Source organism: Salvelinus alpinus, chromosome 4, assembly GCF_045679555.1.
Source record: "Salvelinus alpinus chromosome 4, SLU_Salpinus.1, whole genome shotgun sequence".
Lineage (NCBI taxonomy): Eukaryota > Metazoa > Chordata > Actinopteri > Salmoniformes > Salmonidae > Salvelinus > Salvelinus alpinus.
Genome location: NC_092089.1, coordinates 99,021,108 through 99,030,319, shown reverse-complemented (window position 1 = coordinate 99,030,319; position 9,212 = coordinate 99,021,108).

Below are 9,212 nucleotides of genomic sequence, written 5' to 3'. Positions count from 1 at the left end.
GGTGGAGGCTGGGTAGAGGGATAAGGCGGCTGGATGAGGGGCCAGATGGAGCAGAGTAAGGGGGAGTGGGACAGGGTTGGACCGTGTCCTCGGCACGCCCAGGAAACACAATCAAAATCACAGCAGACCCACTGGGCCTTGAAATGTATCTATCTCTCAGAGAGGGCATTAGTCACCATGGTATCCTCTCTCAGAGAGGGCATTAGACACCATGGTATCCTCTCTCAGAGAGGGCATTAGACACCATGGTATCTCTCTCTCTCTCCCTCCCTCCCTCTCTCTCTCTCTCTCTCTCTCTCTCTCTCTCTCTCTCCCTCTCTCTCTCCCTCTCTGTCTCTATCACTCTCTCTATCTCTGTCTATCTCTCTGTCTCTCTCTCTGTCTCTCTCTCTCTGTCTCTGTCTCTCTCTCTGTCTCTCTCTCTCTGTCTCTCTCTCTCTCTTTCTTTCTTGCTCTCTGTCTCTGTATCACTTTCCCTCTCTCTCCCTCACTCGCTCTCTCTCTCTGTCTCTATCACTCTGTCTCTCTCTCTGTCTCTCTCTCGCTCTCTCTCTCTCCCTGTCTCGCTCTCTCGCTCTCTCTCTGTCACAGCCCCCCTCCTTGTATTTACAATGTATTCACAAATCTTGCTGCTGTGATTGCACACTGTGGTATTTCACCCAATAGATATGAGAATTTATCAAAATTGGATTTGTTTTCTAATTCTTTTAGGGTCTGTGTAATCTGAGGGAAATATGTGTCACGCCCTGATCTGTTTCACCTGTCTTTGTGATTGTCTCCACCCACCACCAGGTGTCACCCGTTTTCCCCATTAGTCCCTGGGTGTTTATTCCGGTGTTCCCTGTTTGTCTGTTGCCAGTTCGTCTTGTCTTGTCATGTCAACCAGTGTGGTTTTCTGTGAGCCTGCTTTGTCCTATCGCTCTTTTGCTAGTCCTCCTGGTTTTGCACTGACTCTGAACCCGCCTGCCTGACCATACTGCCTGCCCTGACCTCGAGCCTGCCTGCCACTCTGTACCTCCTGGACTCTGACCTTGTTGATGATCTTTTGCCTGTCCACGACCATTCTCTTGCCTGCCCCTTGGATTATAATAAATATCAGAGACTCGAACCATCTGCCTCCTGTGTCTGCATCTGGGTCTCGCCCTGTGCCCTTATAATATGTGTCTCTAATATGGTCATACATTTGGCAGGAGGTTAGGAAGTGCAGCTCAGTTTCCACCTCATTTTGTGGGCAGTGTGCACATAGCCTGTTTTCTCTTGAGAGCCAGGTATGCCTACGGCGGCCTCTCTCAATAGCAAGGCCATGCTCACTGAGTCTGTACATAGTTAATTTTGGGTCAGTCACAGTGGTCAGGTATTCCCTGTGTACTCTCTGTTTAAGGCCAAATAGCGTTCCAGTTTCCAGTGAATTCTTTCCAAAGTGTCAAGTAATTATATTTTTGTTTTCTCATGATTTGGTTAGGTCTAATTGTGTTTCTGTTCTGGGGCTCTGATCACAAATACAAACAGACTCCACAGAGCCCCATAACAAACTTGCTTAGGGGGCTCTTCTCTAGGTTAATCTCTCTGTAGGTGATGGCTTTGTTATGGAAGGTTTGGGAATCGCTTCCTTTTAGATGGTTGTAGAATTTAACGTCTCTTTTCTGGATTTTGATCATTAGCGGGTATCATCCTAATTCTACTTTGCATGCATTATTTGGTGTTTTACGTTGAACACGGGGGATGTTTTTGCAGAATTGTGCTTGCAGAGTCTCAATTTGGTGTTTGTCCCATTTTGTGAATTCTTGGTTGGTGAGCGGACCCCAGCCCTCACAACCATAAAGGTCAATGGTTGATTTATGTATTTCTAGCCAGATCATAATTGGGATGTCAATTTTATGTTCAGCAGGTCTGTTAGTCTCTTCAACTCCAGCTGTAATAAATAAATGATGATGTGGCACAAACAAAAATAAGTTGAACTGCAAAACACTGACAAGAATTCTACTTTGTCCCATTGATAATGATTAGCAAATAATATAGAGAAGAGTCTGTCTGGCTGAGAGGTGGTTCTGCAACACTGATAATATAGAGGGTCAGCACACAACAGATAAGAAAGAATGTAGAGAGGGACTGTAGTGTAGATAGAGAGGGAGGTAGAGAGCGATAGAGGGGGGAGAGAGGGAGAGAGAGAGGGAGGTAGAGAGCGATAGAGGGGGGAGAGAGGGAGAGAGAGAGAGGGAGAGAGAGAGAGAGAGAGAGAGAGAGAGAGAGAGAGAGAGAGAGAGAGAGAGAGAGAGAGAGAGAGAGAGAGAGAGAGAAATGGGTGGACAGGCATGTCCTTTTCTCTTTAATCTTTTATCAGTTCATGATTAGTGTCACAGAGTTACATTGTTAGCAAAACTGTATTCAACTCAAAGCAGAAAAGTAATCCAATAAGTCATTTTAAACTTTAGAATGCAATAATTGATTTGAACAAATCATTGAGTTTGACATTCATGTGAGTGCAGCATAGCAAAATGCATGACTGCACAGTGAACACCGTATGAAATGAGAAAAATATAAATTTTAAACAAACTTACAAAAGCAAATGTGTAAAACTACAGTGCTGAAAATGTTGCTTCATAAACAGCACTAAAAGACAAGACAGCCTCTGGCAGGAAAAACAGCATTTTGGTCCTAACACATCTCTCACTCCTATGGCTCTATCCATCTGGTTTCACAGCCCCTTCTCTTCACTGCACACCAGTCTAGTGGGCTAGAGACGTCATATCGAATCAAATGTATTTATATAGCCCTTTTTATCATCAGCTGATATATCAAAGTGCTGTACAGAAACCCAGCCTAAAACCCCAAACAGCAAGCAATGCAGGTGTAGATGCACGGTGGCTAGGAAAACGTCCTGGGCTGTACTGGTCCATTTAACCTACAGAGAGCCATTCTGGTCCAACATGGGCTGTACTGGTCCATTTAACCTTGTAACGTCCTGACCAGAGTTCTTATGTGTTTTGCTTGTTTAGTGTTGGTCAGGACGTGAGCTGGGTGGGAATTCTATGTTGTGTGTCTAGTTTGTCTGTTTCTGTGTCCAGCCTAATATGGTTCTCAATCAGAGGCAGCTGTCAATCGTTGTCCCTGATTGAGAATCATATATAGGTGGCTTGTTTTGTGTTGGGGATTGTGGGTGGTTGTTTCCTGTCTCTGTGTTTGTGTTCTGCACCAGATAGGACTGTTTCGGTTTGCCACATTTTGTTATTTTGTTCATTGTAAGTGTTCACTGTTTTCGTTTAATTAAACATGTTGAGCACTGGCTACGCTGCGTGTTGGTCCGATCCCTGTTTCACCCCCTCTTCTAGTGAAGAGAGGGAAGGCTGCCGTTACAAACCTACAGAGGGCCATTCTGGTCCAACATGGGCTGTACTGGTCCATTTAACCTACAGAGAGCCATTCTGGTCCAACATGGGCTGTACTGGTCCATTTAACCTACAGAGAGCCATACAAGTCATTATGACCTATCTATACTCTCATATTAGAGTGTATTGAATGGCAGACTGCACAGTGATACAAGGTTGTACAGGTAGCAACATAGGCCTACGTCATAGTTTACCATGATGGCCTGGGGTGGAACTGTTGACAATTTTAGTGCAGATAATAAAACCAAATTAAACATGATTAATTATATCAGACCATTCACACACAAACACACAAACTCTCTCTCACACACACGCACACTCACACAAACAAACACACACATACAAACTCTCACACACAAACACACAAACTCACAAACACACTCACAAACACACACAAACTTTTGCGAGGTCAGGACATGGTGCGTCACAGTCACAGTCAGGGCTGCTCATGCATGCGGTCGCCAGTCAGGGGGACATTTTCTTCAAAATCTTTTCGAACATTTCAGCAAAGGTGAAGGTGAGGGAAATGCAATCAATATTGCTATTTAATTAACAAAAACTATCAATAAACCATATGAATAAATGAACAGTTATCGTCCTCACCAAGCCTTATTGTAATGAGTGTGTGTGTAGCTGGTGAGATGAGTCAGGCGCAGGACAGCAGATATGAGTAATGAAAGCAATTTTACTCAATAATATAACAATACACGTCGTATAAATAAAAGGCCACATATACGGACCGCAATACAATAAACAATTACTCACAAACAAACATGGGGGAACAGAGGGTTAAATAATGAACAAGTAATTGGGGAATTGAAACCAGGTGTGTAAGACAAAGACAAAACAAATGGAAAATGAAAAGTGGATCGGCGATGGCTAGAAGGCCGGTGATGTCGACCGCCGAACGCCGCCCGAACAAGGAGAGGAACAGACTTCGGCGGAAGTCGTGACAGTATCCCCCCGTTGACGCGCGGCTCCAGGGGCGCGCCGACACCGGCCTCGAGGATAACCCGGAGGACGAGGCGCAGGGCGGTCCGGCCGGCGACGGTGAAACTCACGCAGTAGTTCAGGATCTAAAACATCTGCAACCGGAACCCAGCACCTCTCCTCCGGCCCGTACCCCTCCCACTCCACGAGGCTTAGTTACACTGACATTACAGTTAATAAACTATCTGAGTCTGACTCATGATGTGACATTACAGTTAATAAACTTTCTGAGTCTGACTCATGATGTGACATTACAGTTAATAAACTATCTGAGTCTGACTCATGATGTGACATTACAGTTAATAAACGGTCTGAGTCTGACTCGTCATGTGACATTACAGTTAATAAACTATCTGAGTCTGACTCGTCATGTGACATTACAGTTAATAAACGGTCTGAGTCTGACTCATGATGTGACATTAAAGTTAATAAACTAAGAGTTACATAGTTTATTAACTTTAACAGAAGTGTATGTCTGGCTGAGAGGTGGGTGGTGTAACACTGGTAATATAGACAAGAGTCTGTCTGGCTGAGAGGTGGTGTAACACTGGTAATATAGAGAAGAGTCTGTCTGGCTGAGAGGTGGTGGTGTAACACTGGTAATATAGACAAGAGTCTGTCTGGCTGAGAGGTGGTGGTGTAACACTGGTAATATAGAGAAGAGTCTGTCTGGCTGAGAGGTGGTGTAACACTGGTAATATAGAGAAGAGTCTGTCTGGCTGAGAGGTGGTGGTGTAACACTGGTAATATAGACAAGAGTCTGTCTGGCTGAGAGGTGGTGGTGTAAAACTGGTAATATAGAGAAGAGTCTGTCTGGCTGAGAGGTGGTGGTGTAACACTGGTAATATAGAGAAGAGTCTGTCTGGCTGAGAGGTGGTGGTGTAACACTGGTAATATAGACAAGAGTCTGTCTGGCTGAGAGGTGGTGGTGTAACACTGGTAATATAGAGAAGAGTCTGTCTGGCTGAGAGGTGGTGGTGTAACACTGGTAATATAGAGAAGAGTCTGTCTGGCTGAGAGGTGGTGGTGTAACACTGGTAATATAGAGAAGAGTCTGTCTGGCTGAGAGGTGGTGGTGTAACACTGGTAATATAGAGACGAGTCTGTCTGGCTGAGAGGTGGTGGTGTAACACTGGTAATATAGACAAGAGTCTGTCTGGCTGAGAGGTGGTGGTGTAACACTGGTAATATAGAGACGAGTCTGTCTGGCTGAGAGGTGGTGGTGTAACACTGGTAATATAGAGAGAGTCTGTCTGGCTGAGAGGTGGTGGTGTAACACTGGTAATATAGAGAGAGTCTGTCTGGCTGAGAGGTGGTGGTGTAACACTGGTAATATAGAGACGAGTCTGTCTGGCTGAGAGGTGGTGGTGTAACACTGGTAATATAGACAAGAGTCTGTCTGGCTGAGAGGTGGTGGTGTAACACTGGTAATATAGACAAGAGTCTGTCTGGCTGAGAGGTGGTGCTGTAACACTGGTAATATAGAGAAGAGTCTGTCTGGCTGAGAGGTGGTGGTGTAACACTGGTAATATAGAGACGAGTCTGTCTGGCTGAGAGGTGGTGGTGTAACACTGGTAATATAGAGAAGAGTCTGTCTGGCTGAGAGGTGGTGGTGTAACACTGGTAATATAGAGAGAGTCTGTCTGGCTGAGAGGTGGTGGTGTAACACTGGTAATATAGAGAGAGTCTGTCTGGCTGAGAGGTGGTGGTGTAACACTGGTAATATAGAGAAGAGTCTGTCTGGCTGAGAGGTGGTGGTGTAACACTGGTAATATAGAGAAGAGTCTGTCTGGCTGAGAGGTGGTGGTGTAACACTGGTAATATAGAGAAGAGTCTGTCTGGCTGAGAGGTGGTGGTGTAACACTGGTAATATAGAGAAGAGTCTGTCTGGCTGAGAGGTGGTGGTGTAACACTGGTAATATAGAGAAGAGTCTGTCTGGCTGAGAGGTGGTGGTGTAACACTGGTAATATAGAGAGAGTCTGTCTGGCTGAGAGGTGGTGGTGTAACACTGGTAATATAGAGAAGAGTCTGTCTGGCTGAGAGGTGGTGGTGTAACACTGGTAATATAGAGAGAGTCTGTCTGGCTGAGAGGTGGTGGTGTAACACTGGTAATATAGAGAGAGTCTGTCTGGCTGAGAGGTGGTGGTGTAACACTGGTAATATAGAGAAGAGTCTGTCTGGCTGAGAGGTGGTGGTGTAACACTGGTAATATAGAGAAGAGTCTGTCTGGCTGAGAGGTGGTGTAACACTGGTAATATAGAGAAGAGTCTGTCTGGCTGAGAGGTGGTGGTGTAACACTGGTAATATAGAGAGAGTCTGTCTGGCTGAGAGGTGGTGGTGTAACACTGGTAATATAGACAAGAGTCTGTCTGGCTGAGAGGTGGGGGGGTGTAACACTGGTAATATAGACAAGAGTCTGTCTGGCTGAGAGGTGGTGGTGTAACACTGGTAATATAGACAAGAGTCTGTCTGGCTGAGAGGTGGTGCTGTAACACTGGTAATATAGAGAAGAGTCTGTCTGGCTGAGAGGTGGTGGTGTAACACTGGTAATATAGAGACGAGTCTGTCTGGCTGAGAGGTGGTGGTGTAACACTGGTAATATAGAGAAGAGTCTGTCTGGCTGAGAGGTGGTGGTGTAACACTGGTAATATAGAGAAGAGTCTGTCTGGCTGAGAGGTGGTGGTGTAACACTGGTAATATAGAGAGAGTCTGTCTGGCTGAGAGGTGGTGGTGTAACACTGGTAATATAGAGAAGAGTCTGTCTGGCTGAGAGGTGGTGGTGTAACACTGGTAATATAGAGAAGAGTCTGTCTGGCTGAGAGGTGGTGGTGTAACACTGGTAATATAGAGAAGAGTCTGTCTGGCTGAGAGGTGGTGGTGTAACACTGGTAATATAGAGAAGAGTCTGTCTGGCTGAGAGGTGGTGGTGTAACACTGGTAATATAGAGAAGAGTCTGTCTGGCTGAGAGGTGGTGGTGTAACACTGGTAATATAGAGAAGAGTCTGTCTGGCTGAGAGGTGGTGGTGTAACACTGGTAATATAGAGAAGAGTCTGTCTGGCTGAGAGGTGGTGGTGTAACACTGGTAATATAGAGAGAGTCTGTCTGGCTGAGAGGTGGTGGTGTAACACTGGTAATATAGAGAAGAGTCTGTCTGGCTGAGAGGTGGTGGTGTAACACTGGTAATATAGAGAGAGTCTGTCTGGCTGAGAGGTGGTGGTGTAACACTGGTAATATAGAGAGAGTCTGTCTGGCTGAGAGGTGGTGGTGTAACACTGGTAATATAGAGAAGAGTCTGTCTGGCTGAGAGGTGGTGGTGTAACACTGGTAATATAGAGAAGAGTCTGTCTGGCTGAGAGGTGGTGGTGTAACACTGGTAATATAGAGAAGAGTCTGTCTGGCTGAGAGGTGGTGGTGTAACACTGGTAATATAGACAAGAGTCTGTCTGGCTGAGAGGTGGGTGGGTGTAACACTGGTAATATAGACAAGAGTCTGTCTGGCTGAGAGGTGGTGGTGTAACACTGGTAATATAGAGAAGAGTCTGTCTGGCTGAGAGGTGGTGGTGTAACACTGGTAATATAGACAAGAGTCTGTCTGGCTGAGAGGTGGTGGTGTAACACTGGTAATATAGAGAAGAGTCTGTCTGGCTGAGAGGTGGTGGTGTAACACTGGTAATATAGAGAAGAGTCTGTCTGGCTGAGAGGTGGTGGTGTAACACTGGTAATATAGAGAAGAGTCTGTCTGGCTGAGAGGTGGTGTAACACTGGTAATATAGAGAAGAGTCTGTCTGGCTGAGAGGTGGTGGTGTAACACTGGTAATATAGAGAAGAGTCTGTCTGGCTGAGAGGTGGTGGTGTAACACTGGTAATATAGAGAGAGTCTGTCTGGCTGAGAGGTGGTGGTGTAACACTGGTAATATAGAGAAGAGTCTGTCTGGCTGAGAGGTGGTGGTGTAACACTGGTAATATAGAGAAGAGTCTGTCTGGCTGAGAGGTGGTGGTGTAACACTGGTAATATAGAGAAGAGTCTGTCTGGCTGAGAGGTGGTGGTGTAACACTGGTAATATAGAGAAGAGTCTGTCTGGCTGAGAGGTGGTGGTGTAACACTGGTAATATAGAGAAGAGTCTGTCTGGCTGAGAGGTGGTGGTGTAACACTGGTAATATAGAGAAGAGTCTGTCTGGCTGAGAGGTGGTGGTGTAACACTGGTAATATAGAGAGAGTCTGTCTGGCTGAGAGGTGGTGGTGTAACACTGGTAATATAGACAAGAGTCTGTCTGGCTGAGAGGTGGGTGGGTGTAACACTGGTAATATAGAGAAGAGTCTGTCTGGCTGAGAGGTGGTGGTGTAACACTGGTAATATAGAGAAGAGTCTGTCTGGCTGAGAGGTGGGTGGTGTAACACTGGTAATATAGAGACGAGTCTGTCTGGCTGAGAGGTGGTGGTGTAACACTGGTAATATAGACAAGAGTCTGTCTGGCTGAGAGGTGGGGGGGTGTAACACTGGTAATATAGACAAGAGTCTGTCTGGCTGAGAGGTGGTGGTGTAACACTGGTAATATAGAGAAGAGTCTGTCTGGCTGAGAGGTGGGTGGTGTAACACTGGTAATATAGAGACGAGTCTGTCTGGCTGAGAGGTGGTGGTGTAACACTGGTAATATAGACAAGAGTCTGTCTGGCTGAGAGGTGGTGGTGTAACACTGGTAATATAGACAAGAGTCTGTCTGGCTGAGAGGTGGTGCTGTAACACTGGTAATATAGAGAAGAGTCTGTCTGGCTGAGAGGTGGTGGTGTAACACTGGTAATATAGAGACGAGTCTGTCTGGCTGAGAGGTGG